Here is a 13,942-nt window from a genome sequence, read left to right on the forward strand (position 1 = left end):
AACAAAAGTATGATAAGCTTGAGGAAAGACACTGTGTGACATTTCCCATGTAAAGTGAAGGTCCAGTGCCTCTCTCCTGAGGTGATTCAGGAACTGTGGTCGCTGGGTTACATCACTGTGGTTGCTTTGAAACATGGAGTTGATTGTGGATTAGTTACCAGAGTGCACTGTTCATGACTGACCTGGCTCACTCCATCGTCAGATGAAACTGTAAATGCTCCTGGTGCACAAAGTCTGTGCTGAGGGCGGCCCTGTCTGTACTTCAGACCTCTTGATAGCTGCTATGGCTGGAGTTTCCCACTGGTGTCACCATTTAAAAGCCAGGGAGAGGAGGTTATTTCGTCTGCTCAGAAGAACACTGGCATGCAGGTTTGCTCTGTGACTTGATTTCCCTCTTTCACATCTGAAAGGTTGCTAGAGGCTGAGGTCTATGGGTAGGCCTTCCTTTCTAATGCAGGGGTGTTGGAAAGAAAAAAACCCAACTGATAAAGGAAGAGTGAAGACAGATGACCAGATGGGCATTTGAGGTTGTGGCTTCAAGCCTCAGAAGCCAAGCACTGGGATGATCTGGCTCAAGGAGTGAAGAAGTAGGATGGATTTTGCAGCCAAATCATTTTTGGTTTAAAACTAATATATTCATTGATCCATATTAATTACATCAAGTAGGTTTAACAAAAAGAAATAGTGAAGTATTATTAAGGCTGTTATCAACATACACCCAAGACTTTGTTTTGTTTAGTTATTTATGGATCTTTCATCTTTGTGCACCCAAGACTTTGTTTTGTTTAAAAATGTGTTTGTGGATCTTTTTTCATCTTTGTATTTATTGAAATTATTTTTATGAAGTCAATTATGTGCACATTTATATTTGGGCTTGGGGAAAAGATGATGGAAATACACTAGACTTTTCGAGTTTTAAAATCGCGGAATAATACACCTGCTGCCCCCTGGTGGCGGCCTATTAGACACTGCGGGTCAGAGGCTAGACTTATGGAGACCTCAGCCTGGCTAAACTGCCCTGGCTCAGGACTCTAGAGCCAGCTAAGAGCTAGGATCTACCGATCCTTCCATGTCCCTGTGAGTCTCACTCTTCTAAATTCCTCACTTAAGTGGAATCATGCCATATTTGCCCCTCAGCAACTGGCTTAGTTCGTGTAGCAGAATGTTCTTGAGGCTCATCTATGTTTGGCAGAAGTTCCTATACTGCTGCGAGGACCATAAGGATGCTGTGTCATTGCTAGTGTGCAGTTTTTATTAGTGCAGGAAAGGGCTTATACAAAATGCTTTTCTGGGCATAAAAAGTTAAATTTCATTTTTAAAAAATGCCAGATAACTAACATTTGGATTTTGATATTGTTGAGTAAGATAAAAAAGATTAGGAGCCGAGGAGATGGCTCAGTAGAATAAGCACTTCCCTGGCAAGTGCAAGGGCCTGAGTTCAATCCCCGGTTCCACCAAAAAAAAAAAAAAAAAAAAAGTCATGATAAAGGACTGACATTTATCAGGCATAGTCATATGCCAGGGGTTCTACTAGGGCCCTGATGCATTGCATGATTTGGTCCTATCCTTGTGTGATTTCCCTCCTCTCAGAAGGCTACTAACAGGCATTTATGTCACCTGTGGGCCAGAATTGCTGTGCATTACCTCAATATGGCAGAGCTTGAGGAAGGCTTTGTTTGCCCCATTTTTCAGTGCTGTGATCATGTTCAGAGAGAGAAAGTGCCTCAATCATGGGCATCCAGCAGAAAAGGTACAGGGCTCACCTGCCTGTGGAGTGAGGTACATCTATCTTGAAAGTGCTCTTGTGCCTACACCACAGAAGCTCTGCTACCAGGAATCACACCAAATAGGTATGACCTAAGACTGCTATAATATCTTGAAATTACGCTGCTATTACAGTTTATAAATAGAAAAACTTGCATAATACCTGTGCACTGGTGGCAGTGCTTTCCATTGTACTTGCTGAGAGCAGGGTTGAGTCATATGGACTCATCTGAGATGTGCTGCAAGACAGCTGGGCATTCTGCAGAGTAAATCTCCCTGCTTCAGGGCGGCTCTTGTGTGCGGATCTCTGCGCTTACCTTCACTGTTATTTTTTTCCCTTTCCTCTTTGCTTCCCTTTGACTTGTGGTTCTTGCAAAGCGAACAATAAAATACAGGACACATTTTATAATACTAGTTTATAAGGAATCACCAAGAGTCATATACAAGTGCAGGAAATCCATCCACACACTAAATACTAAAAAATCCAGCTGAAGGCCTGGATCCTACATCACAGATCCTCTGCTGGAAAGGCCCAAAGGTCAGTGGTGGAAGCTAGAAAGTCTGCCAGTGGGGTGAAGGACCTGTGCTCACAGGCTGAGGGATCTGAACTGGAGCTAGGTAGCAACACTCAAAGTAAGCTCTAAAGCTCCCCTAAAAGTATCACAGCCATCCTCAGCAACAGTGAGGTCCTCCTTCAGTGATGAGGAAAGCTAAGTTCCCATCAGGAAAGCCAATACAGCAAGCTTCTCTGTGAGCCTGAGCAGTCTCCATCTTCCCCTCTGGAGCCAGAAAGTAATGCTGAAGATGAGGATCAGAGCTCCTTCAAAGTTCATTGGGAAGGCCAGCATGACAAGGTTCTCCACCAGAACAGCTCAAGAGAACTGTCAGCTTCCAACAGCTTCTCCAAACAGCATCCCTAACAGCATTCCAATAACGTCTCCTGTTCTGCCTTTATTCTGCTGGCAACAACCCTCAGGTGGGCTTCCCACACCCAGCACCATACTAGTTTAATTCAGCTGTGGTTAATAAGTTGACCACCTGTTAGAAATCTACTACAGTTTGGCAGGGAGCTGGGCCTGCTGTCATTGTGCTTTGCACTTTCTAACAGCATGGTGCATGGGGCTGGAGCACAGAGCTGCTCTGGCACTGGATTTTTTCACAGGTGAAGGCTGCACATGGGGCCAGCAGGGGTTAGGTGGGGTCCTTGGAGACTCAGCAAGCTCTAGGGGGCCCAGTGCAGCATTTTCTCTTATTCATAGTGGAACAGAGAAGTAGTGATACATTGTCTGAGATCCATTTAAGCCTCTGTAAAGTTCCCCAGGACCTCAGGGTCACTTTTCTTGGGGTTTCAGAAGCCCTGAAATGGGCAGGGATGCAGGCTGCTTCTGGAGAGTGGTTTGAGGTCTTCAGGAGCCCTTGGACACAGATGTTGGCTGGTTAACACAAGAAATGGGAGGGGAAGATGGTGATAGCTGCTACCTGGTATCCGTTCTTTGTTCAGGTCCAGATTTATGGATCCAAGAGGTGCTGGAAAGAGCCTGCTTGGTGGAACACAGGACTCTGGTTCCTCATCCTGCCCTTCTTTGCTGCTTTAAATGTGACTGTGTGGCTGAATTTCAACAGCCACTTTCTCTACTTGGGAACCTTGAGAGCAGAGGCCACAGATCACAGTGAGACAGGAAGAGCCTGATGTGTGTGCACAAGTGACCACAGATCCTCCCACTCCTTACACATCCCCGTGCAGGCAGGCTTTGTAGCTCCTCTTACAAAGGCAGAAAGTCCATAACTCTTCTCTGGAACTTGGGGAGCCTGAGCCTAGGCCAGGTGAGTCACCTCTCTTTGTGGGAGAGTCATCCTTTTGTGAAGATGCAGAGCCTGAGCAGGGTACTTTGAGGTTGGAAGTGGGTTGCATGTTAACTCGTTTTAGAAGCAAGTTAACTGCAGTAAAGCTAATGGAAGCTAGGCTTCATACTGCCACACGGAGTTGAGTAATGGATATAGAAACGTACCAAATGAGGGCTGGGGAGATGGCTCAGTAGAATAAGTGCTTGCCTGGCAAGCACAAGGTCCTGAGTTCAATCCCCAGTACCAAAAAAAAAAAAAGCAAAAGAGAAAGAAAGAAAGGTAGCAAGTGAGTATGGATTAGGTTTAGTATACTAGTGTAAACTCCTACTTTTTAGTACTGCATTATAGATGTAATTATAGGTGGAAATACATATATGTATAATTGTGATCCAGTGAAGCAGAGGAGGTTAGACATACCTCAGTAGCATTGAGCACATCTCACACTGGATTTTGGCTAAGTGCCATTTTCCGCTAAGAGGAACAAAGATTCCTGGGAGGATGACTGATCGCAGGGGTGGGGCATGTAAGTCTATGGTAAAACTAGAGCATTTTAAGGCAAAAAGCAAGAGAAGTGCCATCATGAGGGCTGTCTGTCAAAACTGAGACAATCTGAGCACTGAAAGAAAGGATGATAACATTGGGTGTAATAGAAAACCCTAGCCCCTTACAGACAGGAAGGAGGAAATGAACCAGAGGCAAGTTTGATAGCAGGTATTTGCGGAGTTGTGAAGGACCTCTTCACTAAGTATCATCAGCCATAGGGGGGAAAGACAGATGTCTGTAGTGGGACAGATGGGAACAGGGTGCCACATGATGGAGTAAAAGTGCACAGCCCGATTCTATCCAGGAGGCAACCTCAGACGAACCAAAGTGTGGAATAATCAGTGAAAGAAATGGCCAGAAAATCTCTCAAAAGATCATTCATCTAAGATACATTTCTTGTTATATAGGTCTTGCTCTTTCTTGGTCTTAACCATCCAGCTGAAAAGTATGAAAATGAAATATAAAAAGTAAAGCCATATTAATATGATGAGTTGTCAAATGCTCAAGTCAACAATTTTGCACATTAACAGTCTTATGGAAAACTCACTACTATTATGAACTATTGGACTATATTGGAATATTTTGCTGAATTCATGCACCTACATTATTTAAATGACAATGGGATGCCCATCTCTGACAAAACTAACCAAAAAAGGGGATACAAATGAACGACCATTTTGTATCTATATACTCAAAATAGTTAAGATAGATATACAGCTCCATTCTCTTAATTCAATGAATAGAGAGGCTTGTTCTAATAGTGTTTGAGACAGGATGTCAGGTCTGCATCTTGAATAATCACTAAGACAACAATCTGCAATGTATTAATTATTGAAAATGTACTAGTAATCGGTTGCAAGACTGTCTCATTGCTATTTGTTTCTCAATAAAAATATTTTTTAAAAAAGACTGAGGAATTGTTCTTCAGAACTGGAGTTTTGCCCTGGGTCCTTGTGCTCTGCAGATACTGCTAAGCAGTTGACAGACTTGAAAGAGGCCAGTGCAGCAGTGTGGTAATGCAGCTTGCTGCCCTGAGGCTGTTAGAGGAGCAGTGTCCAAGATGAAAAGGGACGTTAACATGTTCAGGGGGCTGGAGAGATGGCTCAGTGGTCTAAAGCACCTACTTGGAACAAACTAAGCTAAGCAAAGCACAGGGACCACGGTTCGATCCCCCAGCACCACATGCCAGCCAGCCACGCCCCCTGGTGGGCTGAGCTGGCCACACACACACACACACTAAATAAATGTTAAAAAAAAAATTAAAAAAAAAAAAAATGTTCAGGGCAGAGAACTTGAGGCTGGTAGCTTGCAGATGGCTCCTTTCTGGGCAGCCATTTACAGTATACCCACCACACCCCAGGTCCCGTGGTTGAGAGCTGAACACAAGTGACTGGTGCCCAGGCCTTCTGTCACCTGGAGGGACAGACTATGGGTACTGACAGGGGTACAAGGGTACACTGTTCTGGGAGCAGTGGGTTCAGTGGGACAATGTTTGAAGCGAGCTGGAAACCCCAAAGACTAGAAGGATCTTACCATGAAGGATGTAGAGGAAAGAAGAGCAGAGGGTTCTAAGGAGAGCAGCAATCTTGTGAGCAGAATAGACTGCCACAGAACAGTGTGAGGCATGACCCTGATGTGACCAGAGAGAGTATGAGCTGACATGTGACTGGCCTTTATGACTTGCAGGGGGAAATTTGGACCCAGCCTTCCTGAATGTGTTGTCTACTACTAAGCAACAGATTGCTCCCAGGACTAGTGGTTGGGAACAACCAACATTACCCACAATTCTGTGGGTCTGGGTTTAAGAGCTCAGCTGATGGCTCTGGCTAGTCTCTCACAGCTGCACTCCTGTACTGGTCAAGATGTGGGCACCTCCAGCCTTGACTGGATGGCTCTGGGCCCAGTGCAGTTGGCAGTCCTGGGGTCCATTTCAGCTGTGGAGACCTCAGGTTCTCTCCACACGGGCATCTCTATGCAGAGGCCACCAGATGGCAGCAGGCTCCCTCAAAGCCGGTGATCTCAGAGAGAAAGCAAAGAGTGCTTGCAAGGGAAGCCTTGGTCTTTTTATAACCTAACCTCAGAAGTAACATGCTGTCACTTCCTGTGTATTACATTTGTTTGAAGTGAGCCCCTAAACCTAGCCTGAGCTCTTCATGAGCAAGAACCGTCTGAAGACAGGAATGCCAGGCCAGGCTTGTCAGGGTCATCTGACTCGCTGCCCCCCAGATCCCCCGAGCCAGGACAGGTGGAGGCATTGTCTTGCACATATTCTTGAGAGGTCCCTGGCCATCGTGAGGCACAGTGGACGTATGCTGGCGAGATGGTCACCAAGATGGAAATAAATGTGTCTGTGCAACTAGCTACTGGAGCAGCCTGCGGGGTGAGGGGTGAGCGGGACGCCAGGCAGTGTGAATGTCCCTCAGGGTGCTCAGCCGTAGGGAGGCATTATCTTCAGAGTCTTCTCGTGACAAGGGTACAGTTTAAAAAAATGGACCACTGACTACTTTATTATTACCAATTATTTTGAGAACTGGTTCGTAGACTTCATTGCTTAGAAGCCACCTAATACAGAGAGGGTTTCAGGGTCCCTTTGCTGACTGGATTCCAGTACTTTTCAAAACAAATTGTCTGGTTGTGGAACAGCAGGGCCGTCATCTTTATAAGCTCTGCCTTGACTGCCAGTAGTTAAGTACACAAATGAAAACTGCAAATGCTGGCAGGGGGGTTACTGGACTAACCTTTACAATTCTGGCTAGTCTCTCCTGCGAGCCCATGCCTTGATCTTTGGTCATAATGTCTGAAGGACTACAGTATTGCTTTCCTTCTGAAATCTTTTTTGAATTTCAAATTGAGTACAAATTACCTTAAAGCATGAAGCTAGCATTAGGATTTTGGATTTTTTATTTTAGCCCTGTGATCACCAAGACAATGTGGACAAGAGAAACTGAATTTGGGGAGTAGAACAATGCATACGAACAGGCAACACAGGGTTATAAAATTGGGGACAGGGAGACCAGCAGCCCACCACCCATGAAATGGTGTAGACAGAGAAAATATTTCAGATTTCTCTTGCCCCTCTCTTCTGCTTACAGCATTATATTCAGAATTAGAAATAAACATAAGAAATGTGTGTTGCCCAGAAGAGCTGCCACCTGGGGTGTGGTCTAGACAGTGCAGGCTGGACCCCTGCGCCCCCTTCCCTAGTGGCCCACTGTTGCTCGACACCACAAGCTCAGGTGCTCAGAGCCATGTCCTGTGTTAGGATGGTGGCACCAGCTATTGAAAGCAGAAAGTTAATATATTTCATGCGTTATTAAATGGTCAGCCTTGTGGCTGAATACTTACACTTCAGCAGTTGACCTCGAATCAGAAGGGTAAGACGTAATCTTCTTAAAATGTGTCCTCAGGATTATTGCTTTGTTACATAAAATAATAGCCAATAGGACTAATATGTGTTAAACTAGGAAATAGCTGCCTATTACTCGTTTGCATTTATATTTATTTTTATGTGTTTTGTGTAATTTAGGATACTTCAAGCATTTTTCTTTTAAAGTTAAAGGTTTATACAAATGTTAAATCTCAATCCTTGAAAACTTTGCCCTTTTGGCTGGTTGAACTTTGCACATAGATGAAGATTAAGCCAGGTGTGGATCATGCCTGTGATGCAGCACTCTGGGAGGCCGAGGCAGCAGGCTTGGAAGTCTAGTTGACTTAGCAAGACCTCGTCTCAGAGTTAAAACAATTTTAAAGGCCTGGGGATGTAGCTGTGTAAAACTGAAGCTTATTCACAAACACAGAAAAGGAGACGTGGCTGCAGCTGGACTTAGCTGGACTTAGCTTGACAGGTTGGCTAGGGGCTCAGTGGGGGCCATGCAGGCAGCGACCAGGGCTCTCACAGTGACTTCTGCCTCCTTCTGGTCACCTGAGCACCTGAGCTGGAGGCTGGCAAATGGGGGTTTCTGTCTCCATCTCAGAGCCACAGAAAACCAGGTGATGTTAAGCAAGGGCAGCCAAGGGCACTGACAGTCTGGTCCTTGTGACTGCCTCTCTGCACATGACCTGTGAAGCCCAGGCCCCGCAGCTCTGTGTCCCCTGGCTTCTCTTGAGTAAGGAGCTCCAGGGCAAGAGGGGAGCAGAATTTGTGTTTTTATTTGCTGGCTTCTTTCATCCAAAACAACTCCATTTGCTGGGCCTGCATGTGCCAGGCACTTGCACCTCCTCCGGCACACCCACCCACCTCTGGCCATCGGACCGAAGGAAACCACAAGCCCAGGCAGGTGCCTTCTGAGCTGGGAGCAGTTGCTGCCCAGAGGGCTTCCCTCCGAGGGCAGTGGCCCGCTGGTTGAAGACTGGGCCTCTGCCTGCACTGCACGATTCCATATCTCACCACTGCAGCACTGATAGCAGCAGCCAAGCTGAGGCCCACGTGTCTCAGACCCCCTTCACAGCAAAGCCCAGCGGGGTGGGTCACAGGCAAGAGCAGAACACTCCTGACCATGTGTGTCCTGAACAGGCAGTGGGAGCCACGCCCCAGGGCAGGTGGAGACTTTGCTCCTACCAGAAGACTGCACTGAGAGGTAATGTCAAACAAAGGTCAAGGCATTTTGTAAATAATTAATAGTGAAGTCTTAAAAGGAATAAAACAGAAAATACCAAAACCGAGAGGCTGAGGTGTCCAGAGTGCTAATGTGTAACAAGACCTAGCAAGCATAGCCAGAGCTTATTACCCTGGGCCTGGCCACAGAACCAGAGGTCCCCAGAAAAGGCAAGGAATGAGGGGAGTCTCTGGGCACTGGCCATGGGGTGCAAGCACCATGACAGAAAGGCAGCTCTCTACAGACCCTGGAGGAGAGGGGAGCAACTTGGGCTGTTGGCCACTCTGGATTTCAAAAGTTCGAACCCGTTTTGCCACACATACATCAGTCTTGTTAGATTACACGCCCTGATTCCTAGAAAATAACTCCATGGTGCTTTAGGACACTGTGTCCTAGGGACACATTCACAAAAAAACCATGGCCAAGAGTCTAGGGAGACAAAGATAGCTTCTGTGAAGAAATGGAAATGTGTAGCACAGCCTTGGGGCCAGCCACAGGATCTCTGGGTCAGGTGATGCGAGTGCCCATCCCAGGGGTCCAGCGGTGTAAACAATAGAACAAGTGTCTCGCAGCCAGCAGTGTGTGCCAGGTCCAGGCTGCCCAAGCCAGTGCCCCTGGCCCTCAGGTCCTCCTGGGCAGCAAGGGTCGGGGGAGGCAGTGTAGCTCAGTGTGTCGGCTGGGCTAGGACTCAGGCGGTAGGTCCATGGATCTGGAAACACTGAGGTTAAGCCCTGCTAAGTAAAAAGCTAAGAAAGAACTTAAAAAGTTCTGGTGTTCACGGTGAAGGAAAGGGGGAGGAGAAACAGTTTGTCCCAGAGGACCAGACTGCTGCTTACAGAGCACTGTGGCATCCGCATGTGGTGAAGAAAAGGACTTTGTTCAAATCCTGGTGTTGGTAGGCAATTTTCCGCCCTTTGAAAAGTCAGATGTCTTGATTTACATACAACAGACTCACTCCTAGACTATGTAAAGTTTAAAATTCTTTTTTAAGTTCATTAAATCTGCCCGAAGTAGATAAGCAATGATACTATCAGTTGAGGATCAGGGCAGCACCATCATCTCACCCTTCCCTTGGCCCCTTTACACCCAGGCTTCGCTCCCCTATGCCCAGCCCTGTACCCATCCTCAATGTGTTGGCTTGTCTTGTGTGTTTATGCATTCTCCAGTTAGTGGACATTTAGGCTGATTATGGCTGTTGGCTTTTATGAGCAGAACTGCTATAAACCTTCAGGCATCTTGCTTATCTTGGGTACATTCCCAAGAGTAAGCTTGTGGTTTGTATGGTCATTATCTGTTTAATTCTGTAAGACACTGTCACAGCATTTCCCAAAGTTGCTGTACCCTCTTACATTCGCACAAGCCATGTATGAGAGTTTCAGTTAACACTGTGTTCATTGCCAACACTTGATCCTAATAATCTTTTCAGTTTTATCAGTTCTAGTAGAGATATAATGCTATCCCACTGTGGTTTCTGTATGCATTCCCTAGTGAGTAATGATAGTGAACATCTTTTTATGTGCTTACTTGAGATTCATGTATCTTTGGTAAAGTATCTGTTTAAATCCTTTGCCATTAAAAAAACTATTAGTTTATGTTTGTGATACATAATGCTGTAATTACATTTGTTTTGGGAAAATGTTTGCTCACTCCTTAGACTTTTCATTAGCTGTAGGTTTTTCATAAATATTTTTTATCAGACTGAGGAAATCCTCTTCTAGTCCTAGTTTGCTGAGAATTTTTATGAATTTGTTGAATTTTGTCAAATCCTTGTTTTCTGTCTATGGAGATCATCTTTGTGTTCCAGTTTGATCTGTTTCTATGGGGAGTTATTGATTCGTTTTAATATTAACTATTTTGCATTTCTTAGAGGAACCATTTCTTAGTACCAATATGTTATCCTTTTTATTTATTGATGGATTTGCTTTGCTAGTATTTATTCAAGACTTGCAATCATATTATTGATAGGGGTCTGTAAGTTTCTATCAGTATATTGATTTGTTTTGGTATCAGGGTAATATTGGCCTCATAAATGGGATTGAGAGTGCTCCCTCTCTTCTCATTCCTGGAAAGGTTTGTTTAATACTGTTATCATTTCCTCTTCAGTGTCTGGTGGAGTTCACCAAGGAAGCCGTCATATCTATACAAGAGTTTTCAGCTCTGAGAGAAAGCAGATGAGTGGCGTAATGGCTTGTGTTGAGATGTCCTCCCCAGAGTGATCAGGTGAGGCTTTTCAGTGGCTGGATCTAGAGTATGTGATGCAGGGATCAAGGGTGTGTCATTCCTAAATCAGCCCTCCTAGTAATCTGGCATAGTTCTGGGTGTGGATGAGGGGAAAGTCCACCCAGGTGAGAGTGCAGCCTACCCCGAGTGTGTAGCTGGGGTAGAATATACAGGATAGAAAGAGGGCTGCTTGCAGCCATTGCTGCCGCTTCCCTGCTTTGCAGTCTGCTGTCTTTTGCCTGCCATGAACTGTATCTCCTCTGTGGTGCCCCTCTGCCACACTGCTTTGGAGCCAACTATGGACTGAAGCCTCTACAAATTGTGAGCTACCATAAACCTTTCCTCCTTTAACTTTGGGTGGTGTCAGGTAATTTCTCTCCAGTCAGAAAGACAGATTTCATACCAGAGAAGTGGGGTTATTGCTATGACTACCTGGTCATGTGGACCAAGAGCCTTTGGAACTGGTTTGTAGGAAGTTTGGAAAGGTTTGGAGATGCTGGCTGAAGAGACAGCCCTGGAATCCTTTATGCCGTACTTACAGTAGATTATGGTCATACTTCAAAAGATCAGAATGCTGATAGAAATATAGAAGGTACAGATCAACGTCAGGAAATTTCTACTGTGAAGGACTGCATTGGGTGTTGGACTCTAAACCATGTTTGCTAGTGTTTTGGGAGAAAGTTTATCTGCATTTTGATTATGTCCCGAGACTTTGCTTGAGACTGAGATTAAAGATGGCAGACAAAGGCTGGCCAAATAGCTCAGTGGATTATGGTACACAGCTCAGATTCATAGTGATCCTCCAATCTCAGCCTCCCCAGCGCTGGGATTATAGGCCTGCAGCACCACACCTAATTTGTGGGCCAGCGCAGTGTATCTGGGAACCAGGGGCTCAGCACAGCATGCAGTACCAGGGAACCTGGGTCCTTGCACTTGCCAGGCAGGTGCTTAGACAACTGAACTATCTCTCTAGCCCTTAAGTGCTTTTCTTTTTTTTTTTTTTTTAAACATTTATTTATTTGTGTGTGTGTGTGTGTGTGTGTGTCTGTGTGTCTGTGTATGTGTGTGTGTGGCCAGCTCAGCCCACCAGGGGGCAGGGCTGGCTGGCATGTGGTGCTGGGGGATTGAACCACGGCCCCTGTGCTTTGCCAAGCTTGTTCCAAGTAGGTGCTTTAGACCACTGAGCCATCTCACCAGCCCCTTAAATGCTTTTCTAAAGCTAAGGATATACAGTGTGCTTGGGTAGAATCCTGGTGGGAGCCCCCAACACTAGCACAGCCAGAGGACTGTAAATGTGAGGGAATGAGATTGGTTGTTTTAGCTGCAGCCTCCTGGTTCTGCCCTGGCTTTTGTCATGATGCCCAGCTGTGATGCAGCTTTTGGAGTGAGGTGTGTGCCCACTGCGCGCGTGCGTGCACATGCTCAAGTGTCTGTGTATGTTTAGTATCTTTGGGGGTGCATTATGCAGCAGGCCGGTACAGTAAACTGTGTGTCTGGTTTCCTCAGCCCCCTCGGTCCAGCACAGTGCCTTTCCTGAAAGTTTCAGACTCAGGATTCAGGCAGCAGTGAGTAACTTCAGGCTAGATGTAGGGGCATGAGGAATGGATACCCTTGATGCAGTATTTAAAAGCATGCTCTGTAATGTGCCCTCCCTGCTCCCTTAGTGAAATTCAGGGTTTTAACTCATCTTTCAGCTGTTCTAATTGAATTTAACTTGGGTAATTATATAAGCTCTGGAATAAAAAAATGAATGCCTTGGGGGTGGTAATTAGTCAAAAATCTCATCAGATTTGATTTTGAGTTCTGTGCTTTTATTTTTAAAACGCTTCTTTTTTCATAATGCTTAACAATAGAATGGTCTGTATGCTGGGTGATGTCTTGATTTTGGCACCTCTATGCCTTCTTTCCTCTGCTTCTTCCTGGTCTGATTACTTCCAGGTAGTCAGTATTTATTCAGAAGATTTAAACCAATTTTAATAATACACCTAGCAAAAGATAAATGCCCTTTCTACCGAAAGAACTGTGTCCCAGTTCTAAAGCCTAACCGCTGACTGCCAGGGCGCTATGGTGCCACTCACTTGCTGCTTCCCAGCAGCCTGTCGGGTTTGGAGTTCCCGCTGGTCCCTGGGTTAGGGTGACACTGCTGGGGTACACCTGACAGAGGAGCAGCTCAGGTCAAGAGGGCTGCACCTCCACAGTGTGCTCAGGGCTTCTTTTGAAGGGTGGGTGGTATTCCCAGGTGTCTTGACAGCTCGTGCTCACGTTTGGTGGTTACTTTGCAAAGTATTCTTGCTGATACATTGTCCTGTGTCGGATGGAGGCTTCCCCGGTTGGCTGTTCTCCCTGCCCAAGTCCCAGAGCGCAGCCCATGCCTACAGGCTCCTGCCCTGGGGTCACTGTGCCTTACCTGGCAAGGCAAGGCAGCTCTCACTCATTGTGACAGGAGCCTGGCCTGGACCTCCATCCCCTGGACACTCCGTGGCGTGCTCTTTCTCTAAATGTGTTCCTCCCAAAGCAACCAGACGGCAAGCTGCCGGCATAGGCCACGTTGGCCTAGCCGAGCCAGGGGCCTCATCTGTACTTTCACTTTTCTGAAATGGTTAAGTGTTGCTTTAGTGGCTCTATGTTCTCAGGTTTCTACAGTATTGTGCTAACTACTTAAAAGAAAAAGAGAATGGCTTTGCCTGATATTTTATAATGTTCTAGGTTTCTTGTAACTTTCAGTTTGCAATCCCAAACTCTCCATTTCTCACCCATGAAAACAAAGCATAAAAACTATGTTAAAATGACTTTAAAATGCCTCTGGGAAACAAAACCTTTAAGTAGTGTAGCTATGCATTGTCATTCCTGTTCCAAAGCCAGTTAATCGAAGTATTTCTAACTAACAATTTCCAAATAAAAAGAAGTCATTCTGTAGAAAAGTGAATGTAAGAAAGGGCCCAGTGGGGGGCCTGGCCTTAGCTCAGTTGTTTAAG

At 45.8% G+C, this 13,942-nt stretch overlaps 1 protein-coding gene across 8 annotated transcripts in view; it reads left to right on the forward strand.

Annotated features, from left to right (window-relative positions):
• The window catches only part of Ggact (gamma-glutamylamine cyclotransferase), a 33,585-nt gene that overhangs the window by 7,980 nt on the left and 11,663 nt on the right, over window positions 1-13,942 (forward strand). The window contains exon 3 of one of the 8 annotated variants that reach the window (XM_023715168.1): window positions 10,851-10,967. The exons of 6 other annotated variants lie outside the window; for them this stretch is intronic. The gene's annotated coding sequence lies outside the window, so the exon portion shown is untranslated. Of the gene's footprint in view, window positions 1-308; window positions 370-10,850; window positions 10,968-13,942 lie in introns of those variants that run through there. One more of the 8 variants, XM_023715172.1, reaches the window with a different exon arrangement.

This window comes from Octodon degus, unplaced genomic scaffold, assembly GCF_000260255.1.
Source record: "Octodon degus isolate 3935 unplaced genomic scaffold, OctDeg1.0 scaffold00039, whole genome shotgun sequence".
In the NCBI taxonomy this organism is placed as follows: Eukaryota; Metazoa; Chordata; class Mammalia; order Rodentia; family Octodontidae; genus Octodon; species Octodon degus.